The sequence below is a fragment of the Chamaea fasciata genome, unplaced genomic scaffold, assembly GCF_029207755.1.
Source record: "Chamaea fasciata isolate MVZ Bird 193981 ecotype frontalis unplaced genomic scaffold, bChaFas1.0.hap1 SCAF_26, whole genome shotgun sequence".
Classification (NCBI taxonomy): domain Eukaryota; kingdom Metazoa; phylum Chordata; class Aves; order Passeriformes; family Sylviidae; genus Chamaea; species Chamaea fasciata.
In genome coordinates, this window is record NW_027094111.1 from 5,348,350 (window position 1) to 5,365,488 (window position 17,139).

Genomic DNA, 17,139 nt, shown 5'->3' on the forward strand with positions numbered 1-17,139 from the left:
CCTTCCCTCAGCTCTGGCTGCCCCTGGATCCCCGGCAGTGTCCCAGGCCAGGCTGGACACCGGGGCTTGGAGCAGCCCGGGACAGCGGGAGGCGTCCCTGCCATGGCTGTGGGGACACTGCGTGGGATTTAGGATCCACCCAAACGCTGCTGGCGGCTCTGTGACCAAGAGCTGCCACCACAGGAGCCATGGCCAGCTCCTGTCCCCTCCTGAGTGTCCCGGAGCATCCTGAGGGGGAAGAGGGAGCAAAGCTGAGCCCGCACCAGCCTCATCCCGTTCTCCTTCCCCACGCGTTTTCCTTGGGCTAGCCCCAGCCCAGAGCAGGGACTGTGAAATCCAGGGAATGCTCTGAGGTTGCTGGCAGGCAGTTTTATCGCCCTGCTCCTCCTCCGGCTTTTCCTCGGGATGTCAGGAGCAGCCCCGGCCCCGCTGCCATGCCCCAGCCCCACGCTGCGCTGTTTGCAGACAAAACCCGCTCCGAAAACACCCCCGGGGCTGCAGGAATTGACACCTTTTGGGTTTGTTTTGTTGTTTTTTTTTTTTCTTTTTCGTGCTAAATGCCGACCTGAAATGGCCCAGCAGTGCCTCAGCTGACCCAGGGTTTATCTGAGCAGCTCCTTAATCTCCTCCTCCCCTCGGAGCTCGGCTCTGCCAACACCTCCCTGGCCACAGCCCTTCAAAACAGGTGCGACTCAGAAGAGCAGAATCGCGAGCAGAAAAGAAAAATATATAAAAAAACCCAACAAATCGAAATCAGCCTTGCCAGGCAAGGCAGGGTTCGATTTGCACATGTAGGGCCGCTCCTGAAGCAGCCTGGCTGTTTTATCCCTCTCCCAGAACGCAGCCGTGTCTCGTTTGATTAATAAAAGACGTGTCTGTCTTTATTTTTTTTTTTTTTTTTTTGAGAGCGTTATTAAAATCCACGGCGAGATTTTCATTGGCAACGAATTCCAGGACTTAATTATGCACTGTGTTAACAGGCGGGGTGTTTTTACATGTCTGAGAGAGGCCACGTGCTCCCACACTCTCTGAGCAGATTAAATAACCAGACAAACGTATCCTTTACACCTTTTTTATGGGATTGGTGGAATTTGGGTGGATTGGTCCCCCTGAGGGTTTTCGGGGGGATCTTCAGATCCCTGGATTTGAAGCCTCTCTGAGAGATCAAATCCCTGGAGTTCAGAATTTGGTTATTTTTAAGGTCTTCCAAACCTCTCCGGGCTATCAAACCCCTGGAGTTCAGAATTTGGTGATTTTTAAGGTTTTCCAACCCCCTCTGGGCTATCAAACCCCTGGGGCTTGGAATTTGGTGTTCTTTAAGGATTTCCAGCCAGTGGGAGGTTGGAACGAGATGGTTTTTAAGGTCCCTCCGACCCAAACCATCCTGTGATTCTGTAACTCATCCATGTATGGAGATAAGGAAATGCTGCACTGATTGTACAGATCCTTCACATCCATCTCAATAAACAGCAAAAAATGTTGTTGCCCACTCATCCCAGCAATGCTTCCTGCATTTTATCAGGAAAAAACCCTGATTTTCTGCACTGTGTGTTCAAACAAACCCTTCCCTGTGGCTGCAGTGCCAGGCCAGCCAGCAGGTGACAAATGTCCCTGTCCCCGGGGGCCACTGTCCCAGCAGGGCTGCAGCTCCCAGACACGTTTCCCTGGGGTGGGGCAGGGTTCAGGCTCTGCCCTCCCCAGGGACCCCACAGGACACGTTTTGAGTCTCTGTCTTTCAGCCCCTGAGCTGTGACACCCAAATTTTCTCATCAAGCCGTGGCTGCCCCTGGATCTCTGGCAGTGCCCGAGGCCAGGCTGGACATTGGGGCCGGGAACAGCCTGGGACAGTGGGAGGTGTCCCTGCCATGGCTGGGGTGGCACTGGGTGGGATTTAGGGTCCCTCCCAACCAACACCATTCCAGGATTCCCCATCCCACAACACGACAAACAGATCCAACGCTGATGAATCACAGAACCACACAATTAATTAGGTTGGAAAAGACCTCCAAGATCATCAAGTCTGTCCCCAGCCCAGAGCCCTGAGTGCCACATCCAGGAATTCCTTAGGCACCTCCAGGGATGGGGATCCAAACCTTCCTGGACAGCTCCAGGCCCTGAGCACCCTTTCCATGGGGAAATTCCTGCTCATGTCCAACCTGAACCTGTTCAGGTTCTGCTTCTCCCAGATTTTAGGCAGAAGCCGTGAGCTGCAAAGAGGGAGAATGGGGCTGTTCCTGGGTGTGTCAGCTCCCCAGACAAAAAGAACCTTGCAACTGGAGAGTTACTGAGGTTGGAAAAGACCTTTAAGTCCAACCACCAGCCCAGCACCACCGTGGTCACCACTGATCCATGTCCCCAAGTGCCACATCCATGAGGTTTTGGAACAATTCCAGGGATGGGTACTCCAAACCTCCCTGGGCACTTCCAAGGCCTGCCCACCCTTTCCATGGGGAAATTCCTGCTGCTGTCCACCCTGAGCCTGCCCTGGCCCAGCCTGAGGCCGTTCCCTCTCCTCCTGTCCCTGTTCCCTGGGAGCAGAGCCCGACCCCCCGGCTGTCCCCTCCTGGCAGGGACTTGTGCAGAGCCACCAGGTCCCCCCTGAGCTCCTTTTCTCCAGGCTCAGCCCCTTTCCCAGCTCCCTCAGCCTCTCCTGGGGCTTCAGACCCTTCCCCAGCTCTGTTCCCTGCCCTGGATGTTCTCCAACCCCTCCAGGTTTTTCTATGAGGATTAAATTTGTCACAGATTTCAGATTCACTGTTGGCTCCACCTGCACATCCCTGACTCCACAGGAGCCTCCTTCTTTCAATATTCCCAATGCAGAAAGCGGATTTTTGTTTTCTGTACCCAGAACAAACCTGAAAATGAACCTGCCCCACCTGACTGCTGGAAAATTATGTTTATTCACCTCCTTAATTTTGCTTCTGTGGTGTAATGATAATAATAATAATAAGAGAAGAAACCAAGGAAACAACCAGGAAAAATTAAAGCCATTTTGTTTGTCTGCATCAACACGAAATGGCAAATGAGGCTGTTAGAACTTTGGAGTTTAAAAGTTGTAGCATTTTCCAGGATTAAATCAGAGCTTGTCACATGGGTTTAAATGAAAAAACTGAAATAACTCTGCCTGGCTCCTTGGCTTTTTGTTCCTATAAACAACAGTAGCGTGGAGAATAAACAAATAATATTCTAATTGCTTCTCTGGCTGCAGAACGGAGCACCAGGCTGGATTAGAGCTGAAAACAACAACGAATTCTGGAGATAAATCTGGTTAAAAGTAAAATGTTTCAAGAGCTGGGCGCTCCCCTGTTACAAATGATAACATCACATCCTTTTCCTGGTTTTTTCCTCATTTTCCCTGGGTGATGCCTGTGTTGGTCCAACACCTCCAGGCAAACCCACCCTCTTAAATTTCTCTCCTAACAACGTGGCTTAAATTTCCTGAGGATGCCTCACTGCTTGCAGGGAATTTTAACAGCTCTGCTGCTCCTTTTCTTCAAGACTCAAATATTGAAATGTGTTTTAAAATCCCTGTGTCAGTCCTGGGCCTCCACGAGCCTCAATTCCCACAATCTTTGATTGCCCATCTGGGGCTGCGTTTGAAATCCCTGCATTTGAAGCTTCTCTGAGCTATCAAACCCCTGGGAATTTGGAATTTGGTGATTTTTAAGGTTTTCCAGGCCTCTCTGGGATATCAAACCCCTGGCGTTTGGAATTTGGTGTTCTTTAAGGATTTCCAGCCTGTGGGAGGATGGAATGAGATGGTTTTTAAGATTCCTCCAACCCAGACCATCCTGTGATTCTATAACTCATCAATATATGGAGATAAGGAAATTCAATATATGGAGATAAGGAAATTCAATATATGGAGATAAGGAAAACCTTTCCCTCCAATCCTGACCATCTGTGGATGCTCCTCTGCCCTTTTCAATTATTTTTTTTTTCTAAAACTCTCAAAGGATAACAGAGTCCTTGACCAAACCAGGGGCAGACAGAGAATTGCCTTGTCCACATGCACCTGGAAACACTCTGCTGAGCATCCTGGAAAAAAAATTCCAAGAGAGGAACAACACATCCCAAACACAAAGTGTTCCCAACAGGATGTGGAGAAAGGGCGGTGCTGGTGTTGATTTCCCCAATGGATTTTCCCAATCCATGCCCGTGTGTTTAAGGGATTATGGATGAAAGGCAATAAAAGATGAAGGATGGCATTTGGAAAAGCGTCTTCCCTTTCCCTGCTGGGTCTGCTTGGGGATCTTTTGGGAATTGCTTTTGTTCTTTTGGGATCTGGGCTTTATGGAGCACAGCGACACTTCCCGAAGGAAGAACTGCTCCAGCCTGGATCCCCCAAATGCTTTTTGTTTGGAAACGGGAAGGTGGAAATATCCCAGTGACAGTTTAGGAAACACTGGAGGATTTTGAGCTGAAATCCTTCCCTGTGAGGGGCTGAGATTCCCAGAGGAGCTGTGGAATCCCTGGAAGTGTCCAAGGCCGTGTTGGAGCACCCTGGGATGGTCCCTGCCCATGGAATGGGGTGGGATTTAAGGCCCCTTCCAGCCCAAACCATTCCAGGATTCCATGAACGAGTTTTGCTGTAGAATTTCACCCAAAATCCCCACCAAGGCCGTGTTCCTTTCCCCAGTGGAACTCCCCAGGGAAACAGGGATCTGATCCTGGCTGGGTTGGGCTTGGAGGCCCTTCCCTGGCTCAGGGCCAGGAGCGCTGGGGCTGCAAATGCCAGCGGATATTTTGGGATTACTCCGTGGAACTGCTAAGCCGAGCTGCCATAATATCTGCCCCTGGTTTAATTCTGTCCTCAGGGGTTCCCAAATGAAAGCAGAGCCTTTCCACTCCTAAAAGCCGGAATTTGGGAATGCCCAGCAGGAGGTCCAGACTGGACACACAGCCAGAAGGATCTCACACAGGATCTGCTCAGTTCCGAAGAGCAAAATCCTTCGGAATTTTTCTGAATTAATGCTCATTTCAACCCGAAACCCCCTGGGACAGCTTTGCTTCCCAAGCAGCTCAGTGAGGCACGGAGGAGCATCTTGGGAGAAATTCTAAAAATAACCCCTCTGGTTGCCACAGCAAAGAACCCAAACATGCCCAAAAATATTTCAAACAGTGCAAACAGAACCTGGAGTTCACTTTTTTTTCTGCCCCCTCTCCCAGCACCACGACCTGCCGCGGTTTGGGAACAGGAACACAAGAATTCAAATCCAACATCTTCTCTCTCCACTGGGCTCCATCCATGCCCTACACCCGGGCTGAGCCTCATTTCCTCCCAGCTGCCCAGAGTTTCAGTCCATCCAAACAGGAATTTCATAACTCCAAATACAAAAAACCAACAAAAACTCCCTAATTTTGTCTCTGCGACCTCAGAGCCTGAGGCACCCTCCGGGCCATCAGAAGAAGAGATTTTAGGAGCTGCTCTCTGCTTTCCCCAACCCTCCCCAGCCCTGGGGAGGTTGATACCAACCCAGCCTCTAGATTCCCTGTGGGGAAGGAATTAAAGGAATTACTCACTGCCAGGGCGAGCTCAGTGAGCAGCTCCTGAGGGGTGGCTGAAATTCCTCCCTGCGAGGGTGGAATTTCAATTTAAGAATGATGTGGAGTGATGTGGATGTGGAGCTTTCCCCTCCTGGATATCAGGGAAGAGCTGCAGCGTCTTTGCTGTCCAGCTCCCCCTCAGGGCCATGTGAAACTCACATTTTGCAGCAATTCTCCAGAGCTGCTGCTCCCTCCTGGGCCAACCCCAGCTGCCACTTGTGCGTCCCTGTGGGAACTGACAGTGGTCAGAAAATAGGTTTTAGGCTCCAGGCAGTGGCTTGAAGCCTGTAAGAAAACTGGGCACCTAACATCCTCATTCTGGACTAAGAAATCGTGAAGAGGAACCCAAAACAACCCCTGTAGATTTCCTCCTCCTGACACCTGGTGTTTTTCCAACTTGTTTACCGGTGGAGATGTTTACAAGAAGGTGACACTCAAAAGGACCAATCCTATTCATTGTATTGGATAAAAGAATCTGTCTTCCAATAAACTTTGCTATGATGCCCCCTGAAAAAAAATCAAAGTTCTACGTGTCGTTACACGAGCCGTCCTAAATCGTAACAATACGTCCCCACCAGGGCCTTCCAGTCCAGCTCCACCAGCCAAGGCCCCAAACCCCATCTTTTGTCCCCTCCAGCTCCTGCCAAAAGAACCCATCAAAACTCAGGTCTCCAGGTGAGGATTGATTCAGATTTGGCAGCTCCTGGAGCCATGAGGTGAAGCTCTGGGAACATCCTAACAGCTGTGGATTCGGGGATTCTGAGGTTTGGAATGACTCCCCCATTTCTTGCTGTGGGAACACACCAACAGCTCTGGGATTAGGGGCTCAGTTCTGAATTTTCCCCGTTGTTCCCCTATTTGTTGCTTTGGGAAAATCCTAGCAGCTCTGGGATTAGGGACTCAAATCTGTTTTTCCCATTATTCCTCCATTTCTCACTTTGGGAACATCCCAACAGCTGTGGGATTAGGGACTCTGCAAAGTCTTCCCCAATGTTCTCTCATTTCTCACTTTGGGAACAGCCCAGATGCTGTGGGATTTGGGACTCTCAAAGTGCCCCCCCGCCATTTTCCATTTTGGGGAGATCCCCACAGCTGTGGGATGAGGTGCTCATCCCAGTTTTTGCCATTGTTGCCCCATTTCTCACAACATCAACAACTGTGGGATTAGGGACTGTGAAAAAGCATTCCCCCATTTCTCACTTTGGGAACACACCAAGAGCTGTGGGATCAGGGACCCAGTTCTGGGTTTTCCCCATTTTTCCCCCATTTCTCGCTTTGGAGGAAGAGGAAGGCTGGAGGTGACCGAGGCCTCCTTCACGCAGAGCCCAGGGAATCCCAGATCACCAAGGCTGGACAAGAGAAAGGCCAACCATCAACCCAGGGCCACTAAACCACGTCCCCAGGTGCCACAGCCACAGGAGGAGCTCTGTGGGGGCGGAAAGGTGAAGGTCAGAGCAGAGGTGAAGATCAAAGGTAAAGGTCACTGGTCAAGGTCACAGGTCAAGGTCATAGCAGAGGTCAAGGTCACAAGGGAAGCTCAGAGCAGAGGTGAAGGTCACAGTAGAAGTGAAGGTCAGAGCAGAGGTCAAGGTCACAGGTGAAGGTCACAGGTGATGGTCACAGGTGAAGATCGGGGCAGAGGTAAAGGTCACAAGGGAAGCTCAGAGCAGAGGTGAAGGTCACAGGCAAAGGTCAGAGCAGAGGCGAAGGTCACAGGTGAAGCTCAGAGCTGCAGCTCCCAGATTCTGGGTCACCATCCACCTCGTGCTGGAAGAGCTCTCATCCCTACACATCCATTTTCACTGCTCTCTTATCCAGTGAGAAACCCCAATGATCCCAAATCCCAGTGCCCCACAGGCTCCAAGTGACACAACCCACCAACCTGCTCTAAAAAACTTGTGTTCTGGGCAAAACTGTGTCCAAAAAGAGCATGGGAGAAACCCCCAGGGCTAAACACCAAACAACAGCCGAAGGCTCCAAAATCCAACACCAGAGACAGCCAGGGGGACATTCCCAGAGCTCTCACACAGAGCTCAGGCCAGTCCAGGAAAAACAGGGTGAGAAATCATCGCAGGTTTTCATGTGCCACCTGCACACCCTGCACACACCAACAGGGCCCTAAATATAAACACACAGCCCCTTTCCTGCCGCTGAAGGAACAACCCCGGCTTGTTCTCCCAGCCAGGCAGAGCTGCAGCTGCTGGTGGGTCAGACACGTTCAGGGTGGGACGTTCACTGCACCCCTCCTCCCCCCCGTTATTTTTACAGTGTTTGTGGGTTTATGAATGAGGCATTGACGGTGCCCAAACCTCAGATATCCACCTTGGAGGCAGAGCTAAAATTAGCGTGGAGTTTATCCCCCGAGCTGTCAGGAGGGAAGACAGCTCATGTGGGATGCTGGAGATCCGGCAGGCAAAACAGCATTCCCAAAAAAACCCACAGGGCCTGTGCTGCACCCCTGGTGAGGGCTGAGGGGTTTGCACACACCCCACATCCCCATTTATCCCAAAAATTCGGTTATTCCTGCCAAGTCCAGCAGGGTTAAGCTGTGCCAGCACATCCAAGCAGAGAGGAAGAACTCTGGGAGCAGAGGAAGAACTGAGGTGCAACATGTGAGCAGTGACCAACTTCAATTCCCATCCCAGCGGACCCCAAATCGTTTTGAAGGCAATAAATACAGAGCTGGCATCCCTTGTCAGGGAGAAATAGGCAGGGCTGGATAGGGCACGACATTTTACCAGCAAAGACTCGGGGGGAAAGGAAAAGGAGCTTCATTTTCACTTCAAATGGGATCAGGGAATTCGTGGCCGGGGTGTTCGGCTTGCAGGAGACAGGGAGGGGTCGGGAAAATCCCAGAGCAACTGGGTGAGGAAAGCAGAACCTCCTCGGCTGGGGTGAAACCAGGTGTGTGTGGGTTTGTCCAGCTGGAGCAGAGCTCACTGAGGGCAGAGCTCAGGGATCTGCAGCTCCAATCCCTGCTCTGGGCCAGGGCCAGCACCCAGGGCACGGCTGGAGCTGGGCCAGGGCAGGCTCAGGCTGCAGAGCAGGGAAAGGTTCTTCCCCCAGAGGGGGCTGGGCACTGCCCAGGCTCCCCAGGGAATGGGCACGGCCCCGAGGCTGCCAGAGCTCCAGGAGCCTTTGGACAGCGCTCCAGGGATGCCCAGGGGGGATTGTTGGGGGGTCTGGGCAGGGCCAGGGGCTGGGCTGGATGATCCCTGTGGGTCCTTCTCACCCTGGCTATTGTGTGATCCTGTTCTGGGGTTCCCTAATCCATCACCTGCAGTTATCTGTGGATAACCTGAGCGCCCCTCAGCACCCACCAGGGCTGGTGGGCACCACGTGTGGCACAGCCCCTCCTCCCCCTCCCCAACCTTTGCTTACATTTCGCCTCCTCTACTCTGCTCCCAAAGATTAATAAAATCGAATCCCAGCACGTCGTGAATTCATTAATTAGTCCCCGTTCCGAGCCGCAGTGCCGATTCCTGGTGCTGAGGGCAGGGAGGTGCTGCAGAGGAGCAGCACAGAGCCGGCAGGGCCGGCCCAGCTCACACCAAAGGGCTTCAAATCAAAGCCCTCTGAGCTTTCCCCTCCCTCATTTCCCCACTAGAAGGGCTGAGTAACTCCCCATCCTGAGTAATCCAGAACTGAGAGTGCAAATTCAGACTCACTCTGAGTAATTCAGAGCTGGGAGTGAAAATTCAACTCCATCCTGAGTAATTCAGAGCTGGGAGAGCAAATTCAACCTCATCCTGAGTAATTCAGAGCTGGGAAATGAAGCTGAGCTCTGCGCTGGGCTCTGGGCACAGCCACGGAAGGTTTATCCACCCCCAACCTCGGTGGGGCTGAACTTTAATGGGAAAGGTTATGGGAGGGTACCCAGGAGAAAGGTGGGTGCAATCCTGTAGGTGTAACCAGAGATCTCCTGGTGTCAGCCCCACTCCCCTCCCAGCCCTCAGCAGCAGAATGGGAGCCCATCCCCGGAAATTCAGGGTTTTTCACCAAAACTGATGACCTGAGATCATCCATGTGCTCCAGCTACAGCTTTTTGCCCCCTCCCTGTTGTTCCCTCCTCAGTAAAGGATTTTTTTTTTTTAATTTCCTATTGCAAAGAAACCGCTAAACTATTTTTGGTTGGTTGATTTTTGTCGTTTTTTTTTATTTTTTTCCCCCACCAGGACCAAGCCGTGTGAATTGAAGAGAAGCGGGGCTATTCTGACAAGCCAGAAGCTTTCACTCCCTGCTCTGATCTCCCCTGCCGGCTGATCCCCAAGCCGAGCTGACACCTCGCCGGAGCATCCTCAGCTGTCCCCGGCCCGGGTTGCCCCGGTGACATCCCGGGGACCGCGGCCCGGGGGATGTTTCCCCTTTTCCAGCGTCTCCGCCCGGGGTAATTAATTCTGATCTCAGCGGAGCCTCATCAGCTCTGTCTGCTGCCGGCCCGGGCGGGGCCCCGCTCCAGTGCAGTTGTTTACAAACACGCGAAAGCCAATTTAAACCCCATTTAAACCCCATTGTGTCGCGCTCCAGCTGCCCGGGGAGGTTTTTTTACTCGGCTCCTTGGCCCCGCACCAAAATTCGGAATGACAGATTGCCAAAAAGGACGGCGAGGGAGGGGCTGCGGGGCGGCCAGACGACACAGCAGATGAATTTATTGGATTTATTGTCCCGCTGCCGCCGGGAGCGGAGGGCAGGAGCCGGGCCCGGCTGGAGGGACGTGGCAGGGAACACCCGGGAAGGGAAAGGTCGCGGGATAATCAGCTTTAAGCGCTGGTGGATGCGGCTCCGAGCTGTCACTGCTGCTCCGGGGAGCACAGCCTGTCCCCTCCGATTAGCGCCCGGCCAGAGGCTCCCCAGGTCTGCCCCGACCACCCCAAATCATGCCTAAAACAGCCGTGCCCTCTACCTGCCCCAGTCTGACCCATCCCGGGCCTTCCATCCTGAGCCACCACGTGTAACCTGGGGAGACACCCCACGGCCTGGGAAAATGCCCCATAGCCTGAGGAGACACCCCATAGCCTGGGAAAATGCCCCATAGCCTGGGAAACACCCCATACCCTGAGGAGACACCCCATAGCCATCTTGGAAGGATGCCCCACAGCCCAGGGAAGGTAGCCCACTGCCAGGGAAAATGCCCCAGAGCTTGGGGAGATGCCCCACAGCCTGAGAAAACACCCCACAGCCTGGGGAAATGCCCCACAGCTTGGAAAATCGCCTCACAGCCTGGGTGCAGCCAAGGGCCATGCATCCCCATGGATAAATCTCCAAAGCAGGGAGCAAACAATCCCATTTCCCACTCTGGGCCCGTGCTCCTCTGTCTCACATCAGCCAAGGGATTCCCAGCCCTTAAATCCCACCCAACACCAGGACCAGACCCGGAATCGAGTCCCTAAAATGATCATGTCCCTGTCCATGCCCAGCAGCACCGGGCTCTCCAAGAGCTCCGTGAGCAGCACTTCATTCCCACAAGCTGCCCCCAAAGCTCCAGGGAAGGCAAAATTTCATCAGCAACTTGAGACTTTATGAAGTTTGGCACTTTATGAGGTGGGATTTGGGAACTGCTGGTCACGTTCAAGGGGAGACACCCAGCAGCAGCTTCTGTTTCTCAATATTTTACATTTTCAGCTGCTGGGTGAAGAGCCAGGAGGAAAATCACGGCAGCTCCACCCTCACCCTGCAGACCACAGCTGCTGGGAGCAGAAAATCACTGTGAGCACCTGGATGGGGTCACCTACAAACCACAAACCAAACCGGAGCCCTCTGGCAGCAGAAACAAAGCGAAAAACCAACTCTGGACCAGCCCTTACCCCTCCAGACATCTTTTAATGCTCAGTCACCAATGCCCCCACGGCAGTGTCACCTCCGAGGGGCACAAAACCTGCAGGAACCCACAGAAGGCAAAGAACCCATCACAGAACCAGCCCTGGGCTCGATCCCAAAGCCCTGAGGGCACGAGCTCGGTGATCCCATGATCCCAAAATCCCTGAGCAGGCCCTGGGGCCACGGCTGGGCTCTTACCTGTGAGAGAGCTGCTACAGGTGCATCCTCGGGGAGGTGGAGGAGACTCAGGTGTTCATAGGACAAGGGTGCCTGGGCTGGGAGAGAAGAGACATCGGTGAGGTGAGGCAGCCTGGAAAGGGAGTCATTGTACCCCAGAGACTCCCAGCCTCTCCAAATCTGGGAGTTTGTGTCCTGCTCCCAAATCGGGGATTTTATTCCCTGCTCCCAAATCAGGGATGTTAATCCTTGCTCCCAAATCAGGGATTGTATTCCTTGCTCCCAAATCAGGGATTTTATTCCCTGCTCCCAAATCAAGGACTTCGTTCCTTGCTCCCAAATCAGGGACTTCATTCCTTGCTCCCGTCCACACTTCAGAGGTTTTCCCTGCTCACCCTTTCCCTCCTTATCTCAACCCTTCTGTCACCATTTTGGCTTTATCTTTATCTTTTTTTTTTATCTTTTAGGCATTTTTCTCTGTGCTCTCCTCACTAGCAACCAAAGCATTTTGGAGGAACAGAACTGCAGAGTTTTCTTTGCACGTGGAACGAATCATTTCCAGAGACACAAAGAAGAGGCACGGGAGCCTGACTGGTGATGAGGTTTCTGCTGCTCCTAAAATCACACCCTGAGTGCAAATTCAGCCCCATCCCGAATAATTCAGAGCTGGGAAATGAAGCTGAGCTCTGCGCTGGGCTCTGGGCACAGCCAAGGATGGTTCATCCACTCCCAGCCTCGGTGGGGCTGAACTTTAACGGAAAAGTAAATGGGAAATGTTAAGGGGAAGGTACCCAGGAAAAATAATGTTCAAAAGGCTGGGGCTGGCTTAACAAAGTTCACAGAATCCCAGAATCCCGGAAACACAGAATGCCAGGAACAGAGAATTCCAGAATCCCAGAATGGTTTGGGTTGGAAGGGACCTTAAATCCCACCCTGTGCCACCCCTGCCATGGTCAGGGACACTTTTCCCTGTCCCAGGCTGCCCCCAGCTCCAATGTCCAGCCTGGCCTGGGACACTGCCAGGATGGGCCAGAGCATGGGAAAAGGGCAGGATGAGGGAACTGTCACAGGGCCCCATCAGTGAGGGTGTCCCCAGCCCCAAGGACAGTGGCTCCAGGCATGGGGGCACTGCAGGGGTGACAGAGGTGACATCCCTGTGGTGGCCTGCAGTGTCCTCAGTGTCTGGCTGGGACTGGGAAGAGGAGCAGGAGGAGCCACTGCAGACCCTCGTCCACACCCACAGCCATCCAGGGTTTACTCTTGTTGTCTCTCCCAATTAGTATTTCTCATCACACTGCAGGAAATAACTCCAGACAGGTCAGGCTGTGAGGGTTCAATGGAACCAGCACTCTCAGGCCACCCAGGAACTCTTCCCAACATCTCCCCCACTGTCCCTTGTGCTGCCAGCGATCAGATCAGATCATTCCAAAGCTGTGTCTGTGTCTGCAACCTCTCCTGAAAGCATCTGGCTGCTTACTTACCCAAACCATTCTGGGATTCCCTCCTGAGCCAGTTTGGGGCTGGGGTGGATCCCAGCTCCCAGCTGAGCCCTGCAGGGTGGCCCTGGTGTCCCTGGGTGTGTCAGGGGACAAGGGACAGCTGGAAGTGGCTGAGGGGGAGCAGGAGCCTTTTCCCCACCCTGCCCAGGCCGTTCCTGCTGAGCAGGGACTGAGCCCTGCAGGGATCACCGAGGGCGGGACCCTGCTCACAGCACAGCCCCATCCTCACCCTGTCCCAGCCAGGATCCCATCCTGATTCTCACTTTCCCCACCGGCTCCAGAACTCCTGCACATCTTTGGTGGGGTGAGAAAGGGGCCAGAGGACCCCAGAGTGGTTTGGGTTGGAAGGGAAATTCAGGCTGATCCCATCCCAGCCCTGCCACGGGCAGGGACACATTCCACTGTCCCCGGTGGCTCCAGCCTGGCCTGGGACACTTGCAGGGATCCGGGGGCAGCCACCGCTGCTCTGGGAATCTGTGCCAGGGCCTCAGCACTTTCCAATGCTGGGTGATGGCAGCCAGGGGGGAGCAGGGCTGGGGAGAGGGGCACAGGTGACTGGGGTCACCCAGTGTCCCCTTGCTGCCACTCGGGGGAAGAAAAGGGGAAGAAGGCAGGAAAAGAGCAGGAACGCAGGCTGAGGATTGTGCAGGAGTGACCTGAGTGGGATTTCTGTGGGTCAGGCAGAGCTGGCAGATGTTTGCCCACCCCGTGGCAGCAGGGCCCGGCCGTGGCAGGGGGAGGCAGAGCTGTCCCCTTGTGTCCCTCCTGGGAGGTGACAGGGAGGCGACCAGCTTGTCCACAGCCCCATCCAAACTGGTTTTCCTGACCCTCCTCTGGCAGGGGAGCTGGAAGCAGGGGTGCAGCAGCTGGGGTGATCTCTGCTGTTCCCTCTTCCCAATCCTTCCTTTTCCTGGCCCCTCCTTTCCCCCGGCGTGACTCCCCTGCTCATCAGCCCTGTCCCAAATCCGAGCTTTTCTGCCCCAGACTCGGGCGGGCACACACTGCCTGCACACAGCCGCTGTCCCCTGTCCCCTGTGCCCTGTCCCCTGTCCTCTGCCCTGTGTTTCGTGTCCCCTGCTCCTTGTCCCCTGTCCCCTGTCCCCTCTCCCCACCCCCTGCCCCCTGTGCTCTGTCCCCTGTCCCCTGTCCCCATCCCCTGTCCCGTGTCCCCTGTCCCACCCAGCACACCTCTCTGCGTGCCCGGGGCCGCACGTGCAGCCCGGGGAAAGGAAGGCATGGAAAAACTGGAAAAACTGGAAAAGCTGGAAAAGCTGGCCCCGGCGCAGCGCTGCTCTATTTTACCTCCTGCACTGCTTGGAAAACATTTGGAGGGAGCCAGGCGGGACGCGCACACATTCCAGCTCCGGCTCCAGAAATAGCTCGGCTCTGCGGAGCTCCGGAGCTCGCCTGGAGCTCCTCAGCCTCTCCCTGGCCTGGGAGCGGCCCCGGGAAGGCAGAGCGGGGCTCGGGCAGCCCGGGATGGATCCGTGCGGGAATGATCCTGCAGCCCGGGATGGATCCCTGCGGGAAGGATTTGGGGTTTTTTTCACAGCACCGAGCCCTGTGTCACTCTTTTCCCCCTAAGACTCTTTCTCCATCAATAGTCCAAACTTTTTTCCCATCATTTCTGATTTAAGGCTCTGGATTTTTGGGGGTTTTTTTGGCGGGGGTGTTGGGAGCAGAGCCCAGGATCCATTAAAACACCAACACAGCACTGAGCCCTGGGGAACTCTCTTTTCCCACATTTTCTATCATTACTCCACACTTTTTGCCCATCATTCCTGGTTTAAGGCTCTGGGGTTTTTTGTTTAGAGGGGTTCAAACAAATCCCAGGAGCCATCAAACACCAGCCCAGCACTGAGCCTCTGTCCCTCTCTTCCCTCTAAGGCTCTTTTCCATCACTAATCCACACTTTTTACCCTCCATTCCTGATTTAAGGCTGGGGTTTTTTGTTGTTGGGAGGAGGACAAACAGAGCCCTGGATCTATCAAACACAAGCCCAGCACCGAACCCTGTGGGACTCTCTTTTCCCACTCTCTTTTTCCATCATTAATCCACATTTTTTTGCCCTTCATTCCTGATTTGGGGCTCTGTTTTTTTGGAGGAAGGGGACAAACAGAACCCAGGATCCATTAAAACACCAACACAGCACCAAGCCCTGGGGGACTCTCTTTTCCCACTCTCTTTTTCCATCATGACTCCACACTTTTTGCCCATCATTCCTGATTTGAGGCTCTGTTTTTTTGGACTAGGGGAGAGCCCCAGGGCAGCCCTTTCCCTCCTGGACTGCAGCCGCAGGGAGGTGCTTTGGATGCTGCAAACAGAGCCTGGGATCCATCAAAGAGTCCTGTGGAACTCCTTTCCCCCTAAGACTCTTTTCCATCATTAATCCACATTTTTTGCCCTTCATTCCTGATTTAAGGCTGTTGAGTTTTTTTTGTTTGGAGAGGGACAAACAGAGCCCTGGATCCGTCAAACACCAGCCCAGCACCGAGCCCTGGGTGAGTCTTCTCCCTCTAAACTCTTTTCCACCGTCAATCCACACTTTTTGCCCTTCGTTCCTGATTTGGGGCTCTGATTTTCTGGAGGGCGGGGGGACCCCTTTCCCTCCTGGCCTGCAGCCCCACGGAGGTGCTTCGGGCGCTGGCAAACGGAGTCCGGGATCCATCCAAACTCCGGGCTGGTTGTTATGGCAACCCCCGCACGTGTGTCTGTGTGTGCCTGGCGAGCAGCCTCCATCCCGGGTTGTCACGGGCAACACCGGCCGGCTCCCAGCCCCGCCACATCCCCGGCCCGCCCGGGGACACCTGCAGGCGGCAGAGATGTCCTGAGGTGTCCCCGAGCTCACCTCAGGGGGGGTTTTCTCTCTCCTGGTCACTCCTTTCAGGTTCCCCCAGCCCCTGAGCCTGGCTCATGGCTCCATCCCGAACAGATGGTGGTGAGGAAAGGCCAAAACTCCTGTGACCCCCCCCGAACCCCGATCTGCTGATGGCAGAGCCCTGCTGCACCCCCAGCAGCAGCAGATGGCCGAGGCACCAGAGCAGAGCCGGGCAGGGAGGTGGCCACCAGGAGGTTTGGGGTGCCAGGTTCTGGGATGTGGCACAAGAAGGGACTCTGAGCCGTGAGGCTGCCTGGAAAATCTGGCTTTGGCTTGAAATGATATTAAAAAAATCCCAGCTGGGTGATGCTGCAAAGATCAGCCCGCACGTTGCTCCAACTCTGTCAATGCCCTCATCAAAATCTCCAGAGGAATAGGAAAAAAAGGATTAAAAAAGAGAGAAAAAAAAAGGGGGGGGGGAAGAGCAAGCCCAGATCCAAGTGCAGAAATAAGAGCAGGGAAAGCAGCAACGCTGTTACATCAAAGTGTTCACAGCAGCTTCTGGGATGCTGAGATCACCCCAGGCTGCTCTGGAGCCCTGGACCAGAGGATCAAAGAGAAGGCACAGCAGAATCATCTCCTTTATCCCTCCATTTTGGGGGGGTTTTTGGCCAAATGCCTCGGGGTGATGCTGTGGAGCCTCCTCTGCATGAGAATGTGACCCCAAAACTCTTCCTCTGCCCCTTTAGGGTGAGGGTTTTCTCCTAAAAGCTGTGGCCAAACCCCGTGTTCAGCTCTCAGCAGTGTAGGATTCTGCATTCTGGAAACACTGATCCCCTTGGAGAAGTTAAAGAAGAAAAAGCTGCATGGTTCGTTTAAGTCCAAAAAAAGAAAAAAGAAAAAAAAAAAAGAAAAAAAAAAAAAAAAGAAGTGTGAGGGAATAAAAACCTGCAAATAATTGACGGGTGGAAACGCCAGATTGAAAAGAAATTTCTGGGGAGTTGTGTTTTGCTAATGAGGCAGGTTGTGGGAAGGAGAATTGAGCCCGAGAATCACAAAAACAAACTGGCAGAGAGGAGAAAAGGCTCTGGGGTGGGACAGTGCCCTGAGGACAGCGGGGCCAGGCAGGAGTGGGTCCCTTGCCTGGGCTACAGCTGATTTCACCTTCCTCGCCCCCCTCTGGAGCCCAGATTTCCAACAGCCCCTTTCCTCAGCGCATTCCTGATGGAAAAGCAGATTTTTCTCCATTCTCTCTCCAGCAGCACTCCCCAAACTCTGTTT

General features: G+C 53.8%; 1 protein-coding gene across 1 annotated transcript in view; it reads right to left on the reverse strand.

Moving 5' to 3' along the window:
• Positions 1-17,139, reverse strand: part of HIVEP3 (HIVEP zinc finger 3) — a 245,211-nt gene that overhangs the window by 123,407 nt on the left and 104,665 nt on the right. Inside the window, exon 2 of the mRNA XM_066204726.1 lies at positions 11,563-11,639. The gene's annotated coding sequence lies outside the window, so the exon portion shown is untranslated. The remainder of the gene's footprint in view (positions 1-11,562; positions 11,640-17,139) is intronic.